The sequence below is a fragment of the Sus scrofa genome, chromosome 8 (genome assembly GCF_000003025.6).
Source record: "Sus scrofa isolate TJ Tabasco breed Duroc chromosome 8, Sscrofa11.1, whole genome shotgun sequence".
In the NCBI taxonomy this organism is placed as follows: Eukaryota; Metazoa; Chordata; class Mammalia; order Artiodactyla; family Suidae; genus Sus; species Sus scrofa.
Window position 1 is genome coordinate 1353532 of NC_010450.4, and position 12827 is coordinate 1366358.

At 49.6% G+C, this 12827-nt stretch overlaps 1 protein-coding gene across 2 annotated transcripts in view; it reads left to right on the top strand.

The window, feature by feature from the left end:
- The window catches only part of RNF4 (ring finger protein 4), a 27106-nt gene continuing 14279 nt past the window's right edge, over positions 1-12827 (top strand). Inside the window, exon 1 of one of the 2 annotated variants that reach the window (XM_005666483.3) lies at positions 1-253. The gene's annotated coding sequence lies outside the window, so the exon portion shown is untranslated. The remainder of the gene's footprint in view (positions 254-12827) is intronic. The other variant, XM_021100516.1, reaches the window with a different exon arrangement.

A 12827-nucleotide genomic window follows, 5' to 3' on the forward strand; every position in this document is an offset into this window, starting at 1 on the left:
TCAAAGTGGTAATGGACGGCTTTCTCATCCAATAGGATTGAAAATATACCTCCCCGACCGACAGGCCGCGGGAGTAGGGATGGCGGCGGCCAATAGGAACGTGCGGAGGGCGGAGCCGGAGCCTCCAGAGCGGAAGGGGGTCGCTGCTGGGGCGGCGGCGTCTCGCTTGAGGGCTTCTCCTCAGCGGCTTCCGGGGGTGCTTCCTCGCTCGGGTGCGTCAGCGGCAGCGCCTGCCGAGCCTCAGCAGCGCCAGGTAGGGCCAGGCTCCGCGGGAGGGAGCGGCAAGTCCGGACCGGGCGGGTTCGGGGTTCGGGGTTCGGGCGGCTGCGCGGCCTGCAGAGGCCTCGGCGCCGCGGCCCAGGGAGCCGCCTTGGCGCGGCCGACCCTGCTCGGGCCCCAGCGCCCGGCCGGGCCTCCCCGCGCCCGTGGGCCGTCCGCGCGGCTGCGCGAGCCCGGCTGGGCGCGGGCAGCGAAAGCAGGAGTCCTGGCGCGGGCCTCGGCCGTTCGGGCGGGCAGCGGCCGCCGCGCCTCGTCCGTAGCGTCGCCAGGGAAACCGAGGCTGGAGGGGGGACGCGCCCAAGGTCACTGGGGCCCGAGAGGGGCCCGGGGCGCGGGCGTCGGGGGTCCGGCCGAGGGTTTTGTCCCCGCCGAGGCTGCCGCCTTTGTGTGGTCGCGCCGCCTCCCCGCCGTCGTAGGCCTGCGGGTCGTCCCGGGCCGCCAGGCGGAGCCTCCTCCGGCCGGGACGGGGCTGGGGGCGCCCGCCCGGGGCGGAGCGCGCTAGGTCCTCGGCTTCCGGCGGTTGGCTGGACGCGTGACCGCCGAGGGCTGCGGCCCAGCTCCTTGCGGGCGCGTGGAGACAGGTGTCTGCAAGCACACTTTCACCTTTGACCCGACGAGGGGTTGGGGGGAAGAGTTCAGAGCCCCTGTGGCCGGTTTTGTGGGGTTTTGGCTTTTGTCTTACTTTCGTCGCTGCCCATCGACATTCACGGTCATCTCTTGGTTCTGCTTGTACGCCACGTTCTTGGAGCCGCACCTGGGTCTCAGCCCTGCGGTCCGGCGCTCAGCTTAGGTTGCTTAAGTGGCCAGGCAGACTGAGGCCCAAGGTCACAGCCTTGGTTTCCTGGCCGCCAAACTAGGCCTTTGAATTCAGTGACCAGGAGTCTTGGGACCACTGCTCATGAAAGGCAGAAATGTTGGAGGGAGTCATTTTGCTTTGTTTTTCTGGCAGTTTGTTTTTTGATGGGTGGGTAGACGTATTGGATAGTTTGGTCTGTGAGATTGAGCAAGTCAAAGGATGTATTGCTGGCTTCCGTATGGCCTCAACTTGAGCTTCCAACTCTGACCCAAAGCTTGCTTTAATAAAGTATTTATAAACCTTTTTAAAACGACCCCAACCCCAGCTTTTTTATACTTTTTTTCCCCCTTAGTGTCCTCTCCAGGAAATTTTAATGCTGCTTATATACTGCTTACTGTACATTTATACCGTGTACATAAAAAGAGGGCTTTGTCCCCTGCCCCTTTGGGAACGCATATTTTAATATTCTAAATCGGCACATTTGGAGGTCTTCTGTGTGCCAGGCTTTCTACTTGAACAAAAATAGGCGTAGTACAGGCCCTGGTGGAGCTGAGGCCCCAGAGTGGAGAGAGAAGGGGAGAAATCCCCTGAGGTTGAAATATAGGTGGTAGAAAGAGGGTACTGGATAGGTCAGGAACCAGATCACAAGGTCTTTGGTGCACCTCCTTCAGAAGGAATCCAAAATTTATTTTAATGCCAAGTGGGAAATCACTCAGCTGAGTTGTAAGCAGGGACATTAACAGGGTTAGCTTTGCATTTTAGAAAAATTGCTGCGCTGTGAGAAGCCTGGTTAGGAAGGTGGGCAAGACTAGTGACTTTAGGATCGTTAGGAAGAGAGGAGTGGTGCCTGGTCACTGTCAGTGATTGCAGGAAGGGGCGGTTCTTCACAGGTTCTTTACTTAACAGCTCTTAGCATAGTCCATGTCCAAGGTTATATCTCTTGCAATTTCTGGAAAAGATTGGGGGAAATGAAAGTATGAAATGAAATTATGTGCACAGTGAAAGTATGTGCACAGTGAAAGTATGTGCACAGTGAAAGTATGTGCACAAGGTAATTGGTTTGCATGCTGTATAAAAATGGCCTTGTATGTTCTTGTGTTTGTGTTCCAGTGTCTTATTTTGGAATGACTTACCTATATCTTTCCCCAATTTAGGAATTTTTGAGGAATAACATGGCTCCTGTAGAATATTACCGAGTTGACTGTAATTGAGATATAATTCAGGAATGTACTCTTCTAACTTACTTTTCTTAAGTAGCTTGTTGCTCAGCAGCACTTGGGGAATTTTAGAGCAAAGCATTTTGGTTTTGAGGTTTCCTCTCTGAAGAGGAAGACCCAGAGCACAGATACTGCCTTACCCCAAGGTCACAGTTCAAGTGTTAGAAAACATGTGAGGTTAGGGTGGAGGGTGCCATGATGGGGATCTGGAATTTCCTTTGGAAGAGTTTTTTCCTCCCAGGCATAAATAAGAACTGACGAATTTACTGAATGCCACACCAGGCAGCGTAGAAAAAGCCTGGAAGCATTTCCAAATGAATGTCATCAGAATTCTTGTTTGTGCCGAAGGGAAATTGTGACTGTAAAGCTCCCTGGTGTGTCCAGTAGAGCACATTCACTGCAGAATCTGCCTCCAGATAAGCTGAATAAATTGACATATTACAAATTTAAAATGAAAGAATGTCTGCTAAATGGTATTACTATCTGCTAATTGCTTTTTGGTTTCGAGTCGTAATTTCTGGTTTGAGGAATGTTGTTTTAGGATGCCTTTTGTAGGTCACTCTAGGTTTGTGATGGGATCATGTGCACTGTTAAGTGGTTCCTACCAGTTACAGACCCATGCCTTGACATACTGCGCGGAGCTCTTTTTTGTGTGTCCTGAAGGACAGCAAGGGCAGTCACTTTGCCTAAGGTCACACAGTAAGCAGACCTAGCATCTGAACCCCAGACTTCAGTGTCTTTGATCCTTTTGCTGGACTTTATGTCGACCATATTTCCCTGTGGTGGGAAAGCACATGGCTGGTGTTTCTAGTAGTTTTGTTTTGTTTTGTTTTGTTTTTTGTTTTGGCCTTGTTCGTGGCATATGGAGTTCCCCGGGCCAGGGTTCAGATTGGAGCAGCAGTTGGAGCAACGACAGATCCTTTAACCCATTACGCCAGGCTGGGTACCAAATCTGTGCTGCAGAGATGCTGCTGATCCTGTGGCGCACAGTGGGAATTCCATCTATTAGCATTTTTTTTTTTTTTTTTTTTTGGCCGAAACATGTGGAAGTTCCTGGGCCAGGGATCAAACCCATGCCACACTGGCAACCTGCATCACAGCTGCAGCAAATCTAGATCCTTAACCCAATGTGTCACAGGAGAACTTCCTGATATTCATCTTTTTCTCCCCCTTCAAAGACACCTTGTGGGGAATCCTCTGGTGGCTTAGCAGGTTGAGGATCTGACGTTGTCACTACTGTGGCTCAGGTTGGATCCTTGGCCTGAGAACTTCCCTAAAACCCCAACACTCTGTGCCATCTCTTCTAAATATCTGTCCTCTCTTTCAAGCATTTAGTGAGATGGATAATTTAATTTCAATGGGAAAAATTATTATTTAGCTCCCATTCTCATGCCAAGAACTGTGGGAAGAAGAGAGGGTGCCCTGATAAGTATGTTTATCATATTGAGTACAGTAGAAGAAATTTAGGACCAGTGAGAAAAATGTAAGTAACATTTCTCTGAGGTAGGCCTTGGGGAATGAGCAGGAGTTCCCCATAGTGGGATGGGGTAGGGGAACACTTGCTGGCAAAGCAACAGCTTATATCAAACTGGCATTGAGATAGGAAAGAGCATGGAGTGACTGATGTGCAGGCACCCGCATAAGCTGCAGTTGGGTTTGCTTTAAATACTTGTTTGGATGCATGCATAATAATTTATCCCCACTGAAATTAAATTATCCATCTTACTAGATGCTTAAAAGAGATGGCAGCTCTTTAGAAGAGATGGCACAGAGTGTTGCGGTTTGAGGGAAGTTCTCAGGCCACGGATCCAACCTGAGTTAGTTCCAGGGGGATTGATATATTAGGGGACATGTTGAATGTGATGGAAATATTCGGTTTAGTGTGCTTGATTTCATCTGTGGAAAATAGTAGGTCAACGCAGAAACTCAGCTGAACCAAGCCACATAGACCACATACAGCTCAGCATCTACCAGCTGTCTCAGTTGACGGTATTAGGAGCCACAGCCTGGTGTGCACATCTGATGTTACAACGTTCGCCCTCCTTGCCCGTGGACCTGGTGCAGTGTTACAGTGATTGTAGTATATATGCATTTCTTCATTATTTAACTTGTCAAACCTTTTATTTTTTTATTTTTTGTCTTTTTTTTTTTTTTTTAAGGACCCCACACTCAGCATTTGGAAGTTCCCAGGCGAGGAGTTGAATCGGAGCTGCAGCTTCTGGCCTACACCACAGCCATAGCGACTTGGGATCGAAGCCACATCTGCGAGCTATGCCACAGCTCACGGCAATGCCAGATCCTTTAACCCACAGAGCAAGGCCCAGATCAAACCCGCTTCCTCATGGATACTAGTTAGGTTCATTACTGCTGAGCAGTAATGGGAATTCGCCCCCCCCCCCCGCCTTTTTTTTTTTTCATCTGCTCCTGTGGCATGTGGAAGTTCCCAGGCCAGGGATTAAACTCTCACCACAGCAGCAACCCAAGCCGCTTCAGTGACAACACCAGGTCCTTAACCTGCTACACCACAAGAGAACTCCTGTGCTACTGTTTTTTTTTATTAGGGTCTTACCGTGTGGGTGGGGGGGAGGGAGAGAAATTGTTTAAGTGTTTGAATATCATACCCCTAATTTTCACTATTTCCCATAAACCCTGTGGGGCTGTATTTTATGGTGATTTTTAGGAACATATATTTCTGTAACTACAAATGATGTCAGACGGATGAAGGCTGGATATGTGTATGAGGGCAATGAGTGCAATTATTCTGGAGCATTTGCAGAATTCCTGGGTCCCTTGGAGCCCAGTGGGGTTTTTTTGGGCTACCACCTGAAGCCTTTTAACTTCCTCTGGCCCACTTTAATGTTCTTCCTACTACTGCTGTTTCTGTCTCAGAACATTCCCTTCGTAATGGATGTTTGGTGTCCCAGTAGCTAAGGATCATTGACTTAATATTTTACTTCCTAGGGATCTGGATCTCACTGTCAAAATTAATGTCTTTTTTTTTTTATCTTTTTAGGGCCGCACCCATGGCATATGGAGGTTCCCAGGCTAGGGGTCAAATCGAAGCTCCGATATATATATATATATATTTAATGCTGCTGGCATATACCACAGCTCATGGCAATGCCAGATGCTGGATCCTTAATCCACTGAGCGAGGCCAGTGATGGAACCCGAATCCCTGTGGATACTAGTCAGATTCGTTTCTGCTTGAGCCACAAGTACGGGAACTCCGAGAGAATGGAGTTTGGGAGTTTGGCTGGCCCTTGGGTGATAGCATGCATCCATTTATTAGCCAGCCCACTTATGCTTCTGGACGCAGTGCTGTGTGACCAGCTCCAGTTGTATTCAAATGAGAGAGTTCCCAGTGTGGCCCAGTTCTGCTGTAGGTACTGGTCAGAAACCACATGTGTAAGCTTCTGACTTCCTCCTACCACCACTGCCACTACCACATTCTGCACTTTGGCTGTTTTTAGTGGTTCTTGATTTACTCCATACACTTAACACCCCACCCACCCCACCCCACCCCATCCCATCCCAGGTTCACAATCCAGTAGAAGCAGCTAAGATTCCCAGCTTTGCACTTGGGTACAATCCCCACAGGCCCAGCATGCCTGCCTTCTGTGATTTTTATTTTTATTTTATTTTATTTTTAATTTTTTTGTCTTTTTAGTGCTGCACTAATGGCATATGGAGGTTCCCAGGCTAGGGGTCAAATCGGAGCTGTAGCTACTGGCTTACACCATGGCCACAGCAACGCAGGATATGAGCCCCATCTGCCACTTACACCTTAACCCACTGAGTGAGGACAGGAATCGAACTCTCATTCTCCTTCATACCAGTCGGGTTCATTACCACTGAGTCGCAGTGGCAACTCATATTTTTCTTTATTGCTAAGGGCTGGTTGGTGGCCTCAAAGTTCCATTTAAGAAGCTTCGAAAGTTACTGACAATTTTTAATGCTTCATGCCCAATTTCCTGGGAGGGCAAGTTACACTGGGCATTAGTACGTTGCCAGTGGCCTTGGGTATTTTTCAGTCTTTCCAAAAGCAGGTGGGCAGTGCACAACAGACTTTAAGATACTCTAGTTCTTTAAACGCATGTTCTGTGAGCCTACTTTCGAAATTCCATTTAGGGAAATGCTTAGCATGGGAATGATCATGTGTTGGTTTAAAAAGATGTGATGGAGTTCCTTTCGAGGCTCAGCAGTTAACGAATCTGACGAGGATCCATGAGGACGCAGGTTCAATCCCTGGCCTTACTCACTGGGTTAAGGATCTGGCGTTGCCGTGAGCTGTGGTGTAGGCTGCAGATGTGGCTCAGATCCCGAGTTGCTGTGGCTGTGGTGTAGGCCAGCGGCTACAACTCCGATTTGACCCCTAGCCTGGGAACCTCCATATGCTGCAGGCGAGGCCCTAAAAAAAGCAAAAAAAAAAAAAAAAGAGAGAGAGGTGTGACATAGGTAGCAGTTACTGGGCAGTGCCTCATCATTTGCTGGTAAATTGTCATTGCCCTGGTGGAATTCTATAGGATTTAGATTCTTCTCTGCCTTTCTTGCACCGGCATAAAGAAGTTGTCCCAGCCAGCTCAGTCAAACTCACTCTGCTTGTGTCGCAGGATAGCCATTTGTAAGTTTACAGTTGAGAGCTGCTTTATAATGGTGACATAGGATGAGAGACCTGATGTGTCTGCATATTATCTGGTAGGAAAGGAGCCACCTTAGGATCCAGATTGTTTGGGGATTGTGGACCGAGTGCCAGGGAGTTTGAGCTCAGATTTTCAGTGGGTGATTGTATCAGCCTCAGCTCCCCTGGTGTGGTGAGGGCTCTCCGGCTGCCTGGCTGCCTGGCTGCCAGGGGCCTGGGCTGGACAGAGCTGCTGCTTCCTTCTGTTTCTGGTGCACCCCTCCCCTACCCATTTTTTTGCTGACTCTTCCTTTCTGGTTGTGGGGAAACTGGTGTGGGATAATGGTGACAGAATTCAACTCCAGTCTAATACCGCTGAGCAGTCGTTTCTAACCATTGTGCGTGCAGACATCCCCGTAGAGTCACATCCACACGGCGTCATGTCCACACGTGCGATTATGTACCTCACGCTCCTACTGAAGCTGGGTCATCCTCCGAAGTGTCCATAATAGCTTTCCTGGGAAAAAATGAACCTCTGTCAATAACGTCTTTTCTTTTTTTAAGGGCTGCACCCGCAGCATATGGAAGTTCCCAGGCTAGGGATCCGATCAGAGCTGCAGCTGATGGCCTGCGCCACAGCCACAGCCACTCCGACCTACGCCACAGCTCATGGCAACGCCAGATCCTTAACCCACTGAGCAAGGCAGGGGATCAAACCCGCATCCTCATGGATACTAGTTGGGTTTGTTTCGTGGAGCCACAACGGGAACTCCATTGACCCTGTGCTGACACAGACGGTACTCACGTCACCAACTTCCCCTCCCGTCCAGCCTGTCACCTCCCTGCTTTCCACACTCTGCCCCTGCCTCCAAGCCACAGCGCTTTCTTGCCTGGGTTACTCCAGGTCTCCACGTGGCTCTGCCCTCCTGACTGACCGAGTCTCCCGTCGGCCCGCAGCACCCAGGCAACGCAGTCTCTCTGAGTGCGTCTCCGTCTACAACCCTGATCACCTCGCCTTTGGAGCCTGAGTGTAGAGGGTCGTTGCGATGAGCCTGGCTGCCTGCAGTTCTCGGTTCTCACTCGCTTGCACAGCCCTTGTCTAGGGCCAGAAGGTCCTCTCCTAGTATAACTCCCATGTCGCTTCAGGCCTCATCTTCAGTGTCACTCCAGCGAGTCCAGCGTGGCCCTCAGGAACATTGCGGGCCTCCCCTTGCCTGGTCGACAGTGACCAGCTTCCTCACTGGCCTCATTGTAGTTCCCCTGCCTTTTTACTGCTGCTGCCTCCTCCTCGAAATGCCAGCTTTTGCCTAACTGATATTTCCAAGTTCTCCAAGCTTTGTTTCTGATTTTTTATTCTCTTTATAGGCTTTTCTTTTTCTTTTTTTAAATTTTTTTATTACTCAATGAATTTATTACATTTATAGTTGTACAATGATCATCACAATCCAATTTATTTTTTAATTTTATTTTTGTTTTTTTGTCTTTTTGTCTTTTCTACGGCTGCACCCGAGGCATATGGAGGTTCTCAGGCTAGGGGTCTAAATGGAGCTGTAGCCGACGGCCTACGCCAGAGCCCCAGCAACATGGGATCCGAGCCTCATCTTTGACCTACATACACTGCAGCTCACGGCAATGCCGGATCCTTAACCCACTGAGCGAGGCCCGGGATTGAACCTGCAACCTCATGGTTCTTAGTCGGGTTCATTAACCACTGAGCCATGACGGGAACTTCACACCCGGATTTTATAGCATTTCCATCCCACAATCCCAGCACATCCCCCCACCCCCCAAGCTGTCTCCTTTGGAGACCATAAGTTTTTCCAGGTCTGTGAGTCAGGATCTGTTCTGGAAAGAAGTTCATTGTGCCCTTTTTTCAGATTCCACATGTCAGTGAGAGCCTTTGATGTTGGTGTCTCATTGTCTGACTGACTTCACTTAGCATGATAAAGGCTTCTCTTTTTCTACCTGACTCTCCAAATTTTAGCAGATTCCAAAATCTCTACCTCCTCCTAGTTCTCTGTCCTCTTGAGTTTTTTGGCTGCCTTTGGACCTGGGTACCCCACATGCAGCATTTGTGAAACTACAGCTCTGCCCTCGACACCTTTTTTTTTTTTTTTTGGTCTTTTGTCTTTTTGTCTTTTTTTTTGTTGTTGTTGTTGTTGTTGTTGCTATTTCTTGGGCCGCTCCCGCGGCATATGGAGGTTCCCAGGCTAGGGGTTGAATCGGAGCTGTAGCCACCGGCCTACGCCAGAGGCACAGCAACGCAGGATCCGAGCCGCGTCTGCGACCTCCACCACAGCTCACGGCAACGCCAGATCGTTTACCCACTGAGCAAGGGCAGGGACCGAATCCGCAACCTCATGGTTCCTAGTCAGATTCGTTAACCACTGCGCCACGACGGGAACTCCTTTTTTTTTTTTTTTTTTTTTTAAATCACACCCTCCCTAGCCAGTTGCATGGGATCATTGCTGCAGAATAGGCAGTTAACACCTTGGCGTGGCTCGCTCTCCCCTCAGCCTCCTATCAGGGCTTTAGCAATTCCTGGGGTTTGGCCTTCCTGACCGTTCCCAGTGCCATTCTCTACTCCAGGTCTTTCCTTAGTGAGAGGGATAGCATTAACCACCCGTCTCTCACCTCTGAGTCATTTACTCCTTCAGTGAGTATGAGCCTTTGCTTTGGGCAAGGGATTAGCTGGGTACAAAGTTGATGGGCCCCCTGTGTGGCACTTATATCAAGTGAAGGCGTATTGACTGGAAGGTTTGCCGTGAAAACCAATGGGTGGTGGGGCCATTCGCCAAGACGGAGTGCTGGTGTGTTGGAGGGAGTTTCTTCCTGGACACAGTGAGTTTGAGAAACCTGGAAAACACCCGTGTTCCGTATTGTTTCTGAAATTAACACGCCTGATTCCGGCATAGTGTTTGTTTAAGACTGGGAGTCCTGGGGTCAGACCGTCCTTGTTTAAATCCAGGCTCCAATGACTACTAGTTGTAGAACCTGGGCAAGTTATGTAACTAGCTCTGGTCATCCTTAGCTCCCTTGTGTGTGCATTGCTGACCGTGAAAGCACCTGCCTCCTTGTTGGGTGACGGGAGGGCTACATGAGACAGTATTTGGAAATCACGCTTAGTGTCTTGTACACAGAAGTGCCCTCTAAGTTTTGGCTCTTGTTGGTTTTACTGTTCTAATGGACTCTCTTACCTGCATGATCCAGAACCCTTTGTAGTTGGTGAGGGCCACCTTTCCCATGACTCCAAGCCTCTCTGTCCACACAGTGCACTTCCATGTCCCCCAGTATCTGCGGGGGCTGCCTGCCCCACCCCCATCTTCCCATCTCCATTTTCTGGTGAAATCCAGCCCCCTGGCAGATTTCCCTAAGGCCAACCTTTCAACCCTCTTTTTTTTTAGGGTCACACCTGTGGCACATGGACGTTCCCAGGCTAGGGGTCAAATTGGAGCTGCAGCTGCCGGCCTACACCACAGCCATGGCAATGCTGGATCCTTAACCCACTGGGCAAGGCCAGGAATTGAACCCACATCCTTATGGATACAAGTCAGGTTTGTTACCACTGAGCCGCAACAGGCACTCCTTCTTCTTTTTCTTTCTTTTTTTTACCTTTATGTTCTCTGACCACTGACTCTTACTATCCCCCAAAGGAAAAAGAGTTGGAACAAATTGCTGTTGTGGTTTTTTGGTCACGGGGGGAGGGCATGGAAGAGCCTAGAGAATGGGGAAGCAGCAGCTGGGCCTGCAGGAGGCTGGTCTCAGAGAGCGGGGCGGGCAGCCTCCTGGATAGCTAGGACAAGTAGGAGGCAAGGGGCTTAGGGAGCAACCAAGGTATGTGCATTGAGTTATTTCCCTTTCCTCAGCAGACAGAGTTCTCATCTGTCAGTGACATCTTTATCAGATTCTTCTCAATTCTAAAAGATGCCATTGAGATAGACCATTTTTCCCCTTCAAAGCTGTATCACGGATGTGCATTCAAACATAAGGTGCTTCTTGGGATTAGAAACCTAAACAGGGTGGGGGTGGGGGTGGATTGGGAGTTTGGGATTTGCAGGTGCAAACTATTCTATATATGTATACCTGAATCACTTTGCTCTGCTCCGCAAGCCAACACGACATTGTAAATCAGTTGTACTTCAATAAAATAAATTTAAAAGACATAAAGACCAAAAGGGGGGAGGCTTCCATATGCTGTGGGCACAGCCCTAAAAAGACCAAAAAAATAAAAAGAAACATAAATGCGTGCATTAGAATCCAGGAAATTTGTACTACTCAGCCATAAAAAAGATCAAAATAATGCTATTTGCAGCAACATGGATGGAACTAGAGACTCATACTGAGTGAAGTAAGAAAGAGAAAGACAAACACCATATGATATCACTTATATGTGGAATCTAAAATATGGCACAAATGAACCTATTTACAGAAAAGAAACACACACATGGACACGAAGAACAGACTTGTGGTTGCCGAGGGGGTGGAAAGGACTGGAGTTTGGAGTTACTGCATGCAGACTGTTGTGTTGGGAGTGGGTAAGCAGTGAGATCCTGCTGTACAGCACAGGGACCTGTATCCAGGCACTCGTGATGGAGCCCGATGGAGGAGAGTGTGAGAAAAAGAATGTATATGTGTATGACCGGGCCACTTTGCCGAACAGCAGAAATCGACAGAACACTGTAAATCAACTGTAATTTTAAAAACTTACTATTAGAAAAAAAAGATGTGTGGCCCTAGAAAATACAGAAAAAGAAAAAGAAAAAAAAGAATCCAGGAAGTTGGGTGGACTGGGCCTGGGATGTGATCTAGTCTTGTGGGTCCTAAGGGGCTGTCGGGGTGCCTCCTCCTCCTGTTCACGCCAGGCGGCCCGTCTTCATCTCCGGTGGGGGTTCCTTTGGGACGCATTTGTGCCATTCGTAGGTGGAAGCACCTGCGGCTCCAGGACGTGGGTCTCCTGAGGGCTGTGGGATGTCATGCTCTAGGCCAGCTGCGAGTCTCCTGTAGTGGGTGACAGTGAAGAGATTCTCTCTGTAAACCACTCAAGGTCTGCTGAAGTGGGGGGGTGCTGGGCGCGTGGGGGTGAAGACCATAGGTCCTGGGGAAAGAGGCTCGGCGGGCTGGCCTGGGGCGGGGGCGTCCCTTGAACTTCTCCGGGAAAACCTCCTCTGGCCTCTCCTTGTCTTCTAGTTTCTTTTGCACTTGGCTCATAGGCCCCAGTTACAGTGCCTGAGCTCCCGCTAGCACCACCTCAGACTCAGCTGGTGGCTGGGTTTGTTCGTTGCTGCATTCCCAGGGCAGGAGCCAGAGGATTAGTGAATGAAGTGGGGAGATGTGCAGCCCTGGAGTTCAAGTGCCCTTGGGGCAGAGTAGGGTAAGGATCTGGCATTGTCACTGCAGTGGCTTGGGTTGCTGCTGTGGCAAGGGTTTGATCCCTGGCCCAGGAACACATGCCATGGGTGTGGCCAAAAAATTAAAAAAATAAATAGAGTTGGTTTGGGTGTAGCATTACAGAGCATTTTAGGGCTTGAGCAAAGGGGTGCAGTTGTGCAGTGGGCAGTGTATTTGGAGAGACTGCAAGGCTGGTGCCAGCCGAATAAGTCAGTGATTTCCACCCATAGTTGTTGAGACTTTAAACTGTGCAGCACTGGCGTTCCCTTGTGGCACAGTGGGTTAAGGATCTGGTGTTGTCATTGCAGTGGCACAGGTTTGATCTCTGGCCCGGAAGTTACACATGCCATGGGCCTCCCCACCCCCTCACCCCCGAGAAGAGGAGAGGGGGTTCCATTTGTTTACTGATCTCCTTGTGATCACCCCAGAGAGAATTCAAGGTGGAAGGGGCTTCACCCTCCCAGATGGCAGGAGCCTCAGAGCATGTGTGAAAAGTCTCCGTCACAGTATTCTGGGAAGCTGTGAAT